Genomic DNA, 6,767 nt, shown 5'->3' with positions numbered 1-6,767 from the left:
TAACTGAAATTAAGTTTACATGCTAATTGAAATGCCTGTGGAGCAACAAGCAACAACTGTAACCTGTGATCACTATGGAAAATGAATGATGTGGCCGAAAGCTAAGCAATTCTTATAAATCAGTTCCTGAATACAGAATTCTTTTAGTCACTGAGTTGCCGCTGTTAGAACTCTTCAGACAAGAAAAAGCTTGGTACATGGAATAGTAGAAAAGAGCTGGGCCATGTGGTCCATTACGGAAGTCTCTAGTCAGAATTTAAAAACTGTAGGGAAGTACCAAGAACAAGAGCAAACGATATCTTCTGATGCACTGGAATGCTGCATCTTTTCCACCTTCAGCCCCCGCCTGTATTTAAAAATCTCCACCTTCTCTTTAGTGGCAGGCTTAATTTCCCAGCATTAAAAGTACCGATCAATTCACGTTCACAGTTTCATCTGGAAAGCGCAAAAGCTGTCGGACGGCAGCAACCGCCAGCTCCCCGACCTACCGCCGGGAACCCCTCCCAGGCGACCCCCAGCCTTCCCCGCAGCTCCCCCTCTGCTCTCTCCTCGCCGCTCCGCGCTCGCCGCCTCCCAGCAGAGCCGGCAACAGCCGCCCGCCGCCCCGACGGCTCCGCGGGAGCACCGCGCTCCATCCCGCGGAGCCGCCCTACCTGCCGCTCTTCGCGGAGCTCCGCGGGGTTCCGCCCGCCCCGCCCGGCCGCGCACCCCCGCCTCGCTCCCCGCTCCGCTCCCTCCCGCCGCGCCGTCGGGGAGCCGAGCCCGCTGCCCTGTGCCCGCCGCCGCACCTGGGCTCCGGCGCCGCGCTGCCCCGCAGTCCCCCGGGCACCGCCGTCCATCCCTGGGGCGGTGTCGGGGCTGAGCCCGGGAGCCGTGCCCCCACCCGGGGTCTGCCCGGAGGGGGTGGGGGTGAAGCGCAAAGGCGGTTCTTCCCCTCTCGGTGCGCCGAGTGGCGAGGTTGCAACGGGGGGCTGGTGGATTAAAAAGAGGAAAATCCCTTTATAAAGGAGGAGGGTTGAGTGGGGTGAGAGGACCGTGTCCGTCAGAGATGGGGGGGAGGAAGGGGGAAAGACGTCAGAGTGCTAGGGGACGTTGGGGGAAAGAAAGGATGACTCAAGGGAGAGTGATTGTCATGTCATGGCAGGGAAACAGGGTTAGGAAGTAAAAGTGGGGAGAGAAAACAAGAGGAAATGAGGGGGAGAAAGGAAGGAACAGGATCATGTGAAGCCAAAGGGAGAGAGGAAGAAAAGAAAAAGTCGGTCAGAAAAGGAGTGCTGAAAAGAGGGATAAAGGGAAAGGAGAGAACAGAGGGAGGGAGAGAGGATGTGTGCTCTGTGCTCTTGCTGCCCCCAGCACCGCACCTGCACCTCCCATGGGCCTGACACCAAGGCCTGGCTCCTCAGGGCTGGTCAAAACTACCCTTCCCCACAGCTCCCTCCCATACCACGCTGAACATGCAGCCAGGTTCCCACCCACAGGGCTGCTAGTTCTGGGGCTCTCTCTTTTTGATATGCCCCTCATGAACTTGACCTGCAGACCGACAGTAATACCAGCTTTCCTTTGAAAGGGTTTCTACCTTTTGCCCCCAAATGATGCTGGACAGTGGGTCTCTCAGAGCTGAGAATGGGATTACATGTGCACAAAGGACTCATGCATGCTGTTGCCTCAGTTTTTACAAAGGGAAGGCCTTGCTGAGCTGTATCAGTCACTATTAGCCCATCAGAGGCAAGCAGCGTGGGCAGCTGATTCAGACAGGATAGAAAAGTGGAAATAGAAAGCTCATGGGAGCATACAGCTGAGATTTCTGAGAAGACAGAATCAAGCAGACAGTATAGAAATGTCTTGGAATCAAGAGGAAAACTGTGATCTAGGAGGATATAAGGACAGAGAGCAGGGAGGTGGCAGGCCAGCAGAGCTCAGCCCCCAGGAAGGAAGGACACATGAGCTGGCCCTCATCTGCTATCGGCCAGCCACCCGGCCAGCAGAGAGCCTCGGCTGCCCACTGGCAGACTGATGAGCACATCACGCCAAGCAGCGTGTCAGCCCAGACGCGTAATATATACATTACTTGCAATCAATTATTATTGCATGTTTGTAAAGTGCATAATGATGCTTTCAAATATCTGGGCTTGGTTGAAGAAGCCCAGATAAAGGTGACCAGTGAATTAAAAGCTATAAAAGTTACTATTTTTGTCAGCCAATCATCTTGTGGACTGTTGAGTGATGCCACTGAGAAATGTTTGCCTTGGGAGTCTGCAGGAAAAGCTCCTCCCAGTAAAAGACAACAGAGATGCACTTCGGACACAGGAGAGCTCCGTGGCACCTTCTCAACAGCGCTCCCATCGTAATTAAACATAACACCAGTAATAAGTAGAAGTCAGAGACTTTGGAAACAGCATTGAGTGTCCCTGTTAGAGGTAAATAAATGAATTCCAGCAAGTAAAACATGTTAGAAAATGCTTGGGTGATATAATGGATATTAAATTACATTTACAGAAAGAATTAATTACATTTTAGTCTGTTCTTCTCCAGCTCAGTGCAGAGGAACACATGACAAAACGAAGTATGGAAAATTCTGGTGAAAACTGCTATCCAAAAGTCTTTCTTAGGCACATTACACTAATTAAATCTTAAACTGTGACTTCAGTCTTCACTGAAGACTGTGGCAAAATTCCTATTGTCCTTGAATGGACCTAGTTAAACCTTGTTTTGGAATGGGGAAACAATATTTTTATTCATTTTTAAAACTTAAGTAATTCAAAGGAATTACATTTGAATGAAATTCATTAAAATGAGTTCTGTAAAAGCTATTAATTTTGATTTGTTTAACCTCTTGGGACAAGGTTTTTGTGTATTTCATACTCAAGAATGGTTTACAGCCTTCCACCCAGGGAATCAACTGCACTGACCAAGTTTTACCTTCCACCTGAATCTACTCCTATAATAACTTAACCACAAATAAGTTAAATCTTACATTTTCTCTCTCATGAGACACTCATCTAAACTGTATGTTCCTTAAGCTGATATAGCTTTGGGTTTTGAAGCTTCCTTTGGATGTAGCTGGGAAAGACCAAACATTATTTGGTTTAGTAATTTAGTATCCCTTCTTTGCTCACCCACCAGTACCAGTTCAGGCAGTTTTGTAGTTTTGTCTTGGGAAAAGACCTACTGGATCCCTGTGTGCATTATGCCAGTTACACCCCATCAGTATCCATCAACCACAGCCATATGCAAGGTTCATGTCTGAGGGTGTGCACAAGTGGGTTACAGCTTTTGGGAAAGGATGTACCATGGTGCCAGTTACTTATTGCAGATTCCACACTAGTCTTGGCCACATTTCCAAAGAAATTTTCTTCTACTATAAAAGGGCTGAGGTCATGTTGTACAGGAAAGGTAATCATGCAGTCCATTGGCTGTTTGCTGCTTTTAAAACAACCATTCTTCACTTGGACATTATTTTCTCTACTTTTTAAAGAACACAGCTTGAAAATACACTATTTAAAAAATAACCTTAAAGCTTTATTTTTATAACAAAGAAAATTGGCTCTATTTACTCACATTGAAACACACTCAAGTTTTTTTGTGTGTTGGTTGGTGGCTGCCCATCAGCATAACCTGCCCCTTCCCAATGGGAAAGCCCTGCCTTTGACAGTGACAGCACTGGACTTGATGACCCCATAGAGCAGGGCAGTACAAGGCCCAAGACTGGATGGGCTGGCAGAAGAACACGTACTGCTCTTTCATTTTGGTTACGTTAGCTGAACGAATGTGCAGCTCTAAAGAGTAACCTGATAAATACTGGTAAACAAAGCTTTTTTTTTCTTTTTTTTTTTTCTTTTTTTCCCAATAAGTTCAGCCTGCTGCAAGCTTCCAGAGACTCATTCTGCACTGGGCTATCAATTTTACCTTATGTGCCTTGTGAAATACGGATAAAGGGCCAAGTTTTGCTTTAAGGAAACACAGCACAAACCTGGAACTGTTCAAGCTAAATTACTTGAATGCACTTGAGAATTACTTCACTAACAGAAACTGGCCTCAAATCTCCTTTGTGTGTGTGTGTGGCAATTTTTTAAATATTAAAATGAATGTTTACATCATTGACAGTCAAATTCTTTGAATATTTTTGTGGAAAGTGTGTAGAGGCAGGGTACCTATTAAGGAGCAGAAGGCTAAAGGTACAGATCCCTACTCAAGTTATTTCAGAACACTGTATTTCATCCCAAATTAGGTGGCTTTTCCTTTCACTTTTAAAACCAGCTGTTTCATACGCTATTGTCCTTCATTTCTTTACAGAGCTATTAGGGAATAATCTTGGAAAACAACAGAAGTTAGCTTTCACGTACACTGTCATTTCTGAAGCAAGGATATTACAGTATTTCCACAGATTTCCTGAGCCTGTATATAGTTATTTGAATTCGCTCTTGCTAACAGTAAAGATTTTTTGGTTTTCAGACCTATGTCCATCACTGTGACTTAGCTTAGAAAAAGATGGATTTGATCAATATAAAGCCACCTGATTACAGCCAGGAAGGCTAATTGCCACCTTGATTCTTTTTCTTAGTGCTTCTTGCTTTCTTTCAGAGGAATCTGAACACTAGGAAACGTGAGAGACAGAAACCTGAGTCTAATCAGAGTGAACACTTATAATAAGGACTGCAGGACTAAGTCACGATGTAGAACCTTTACAGAACAAATATCTATCTGGCTACATGCACTTTTGAGGAAGAATTCTGTTTTCTGACACATTTCTATGTTTAATGTGTACGGGTCCATGGGGCTGGATGACATGCATCCCATGGTCCTAAGGGAGCTGGCTGATGTGGTTGCTGAGCCACTCTCCATCATATTTGAAAAGTCATGGCTGTCAGACAAAGTTCCCAGAGACTGGAAAAAAGAAAACATCACTCCCATTTACAAGAAAGGGAGGAAGAAGGACTCAGGGAGCTACAGGTCAGTGAGCTTCACTTCTGTGCCTGGGAAGATCATGGAACAGATCTTCCAGGAAGAGATGTTAAGGCACATGAGGGATGAACGGGTGATCCAAGGCAGCCAGCACGACTTTACCAAGGGAAGATCATGCCTGTACAATCTGGTGGCCTTCTATGATGGAGTGACAGCATTGGTGGACAAAGGGAAGGCAACTGCTGTCACCTACCTAGACTTCTGCAAGGCCTTTGACATGATTCCCCACCACCTCCTTATCTCTAAATTGGAGAGATATGGATTTGAAGGGTAGACTATTTGGTGGATAAGGAATTGATTGGAAGGTTTCAGCCACAGGGTTGTGGTCAATGGCTCTAGGTCCAGGTGGAGACTGGGAACGAGTGGTGTCCCCCAAAGGTCCGTACTGGAACTGATATTCTTTAACGTCTCTATCAGTGACATAGATGATGGGATTGAGTGCACCCTCAGCAAGTTTGCTGACAACACCAAGCTGAGTAGCGTGTTTGATACAGCAGAAGGAAGGGATGCCATCCAGAGGGCCCTTGATAAACTCGAAAGGCGGGCCATTGAGAACATAATGAGGTTCAAAAAAGCAAAATGCAAGGTTTTGCAATGGGGTTGAGGTAATCCCAGATATGTATACAAGCTTGGAGAAGAACTCCTTGAGAGTAGCCCAGATGAGAAGAACTTAGGGATCCTTGGTGATGAAAAACTTAACATGAGTCAGCAGTATGTGCTTGCAGCCCAAAAGGAAAATGGTATCCTGGGCTCCATCAGAAGAGGGGTGGTCAGCACGGTGAGGAAGTGATTGTCCCCCTCTACTCTGCCCTTGTGAGACCCCAGCTGGAGTACTGCGTCCAAGCCTGGGGCCCCCAACACAGGAAGGATGTGGAACATTTGGAGAGGGTCCAGAGGAGGGCCATGAAGGAACTGGGCTTGTTCAGCCTGGAAAAGAGAAGTCTGACGGGGGATCTCATTGTGGCCTTCTGGGAGGCTTAAAGGGAGTTTATAAACATGAAGAAAATCAACCTTTTTACAAGGGTATATAGTGATGGGACAAAGGGAAATGGTTTTAAATTAAAGGAAGGGAGATTTAGATTAGATGTTGGGGGAAAATTTTTACTGAGAGAGTGGTGAGGTGCTGGAACAGGCTGCCCAAAGAGGCTGTAGATGCCCCGTGTCTGAAGGTGTTCAAGGCCAGGTTGGGTAGGGCCCTGTGCAATCCGATCTAGTACTTGATCCAGTGGCTGGCAACCCTTGGTTGGAACTTGATGATTCTTGAGGTCCCTTCCAACTCAAGTCATTCTATGATTCTGTGATTCTACGACTGTGATTCTATGATTCTATGGTGTAAATACATGTTTTATAAGGTTGGATGACAGAGTTACTTTAATAAGAAAAAAAAAACAAGCAGAAAAGGTCACTAGTTTCCTTAACTCCATCATCTCCTCAAAAAACAGCTAGCCAATCAAACAAACAAAAAAAAAACACCAAGTTTTTGATAAAAGTTCCCTGAGTGAGAAATCTTTTACTATAGCTTGGTGTAAACCCTGTAATAAAAGCTTTCCTGAGACAGATGTTAGAGAAATGTTTATGGCAAAATTATTCTAAAAAAGGGCCTCACAATGAGTTTGTGGTTTGGGGAATAGTATGCATCTTAGATTCCCCTGTGCAGTTTCTTTATTAACCATGGAGTCCCCAAAGAAATTATCCGTCCATTTGCTTAACAGTTCAGAAAAAACACCTGGATGAGAACTCTTGGAAGATATATTTGGAAGATATTAACAGTCCCTTGTTATCTTGAGGGAAGATACAGATACAGC

This window comes from Numida meleagris, chromosome 1, assembly GCF_002078875.1.
Source record: "Numida meleagris isolate 19003 breed g44 Domestic line chromosome 1, NumMel1.0, whole genome shotgun sequence".
Taxonomy (NCBI): Eukaryota; Metazoa; Chordata; class Aves; order Galliformes; family Numididae; genus Numida; species Numida meleagris.
Note: the sequence above shows the minus strand (reverse complement) of the source record.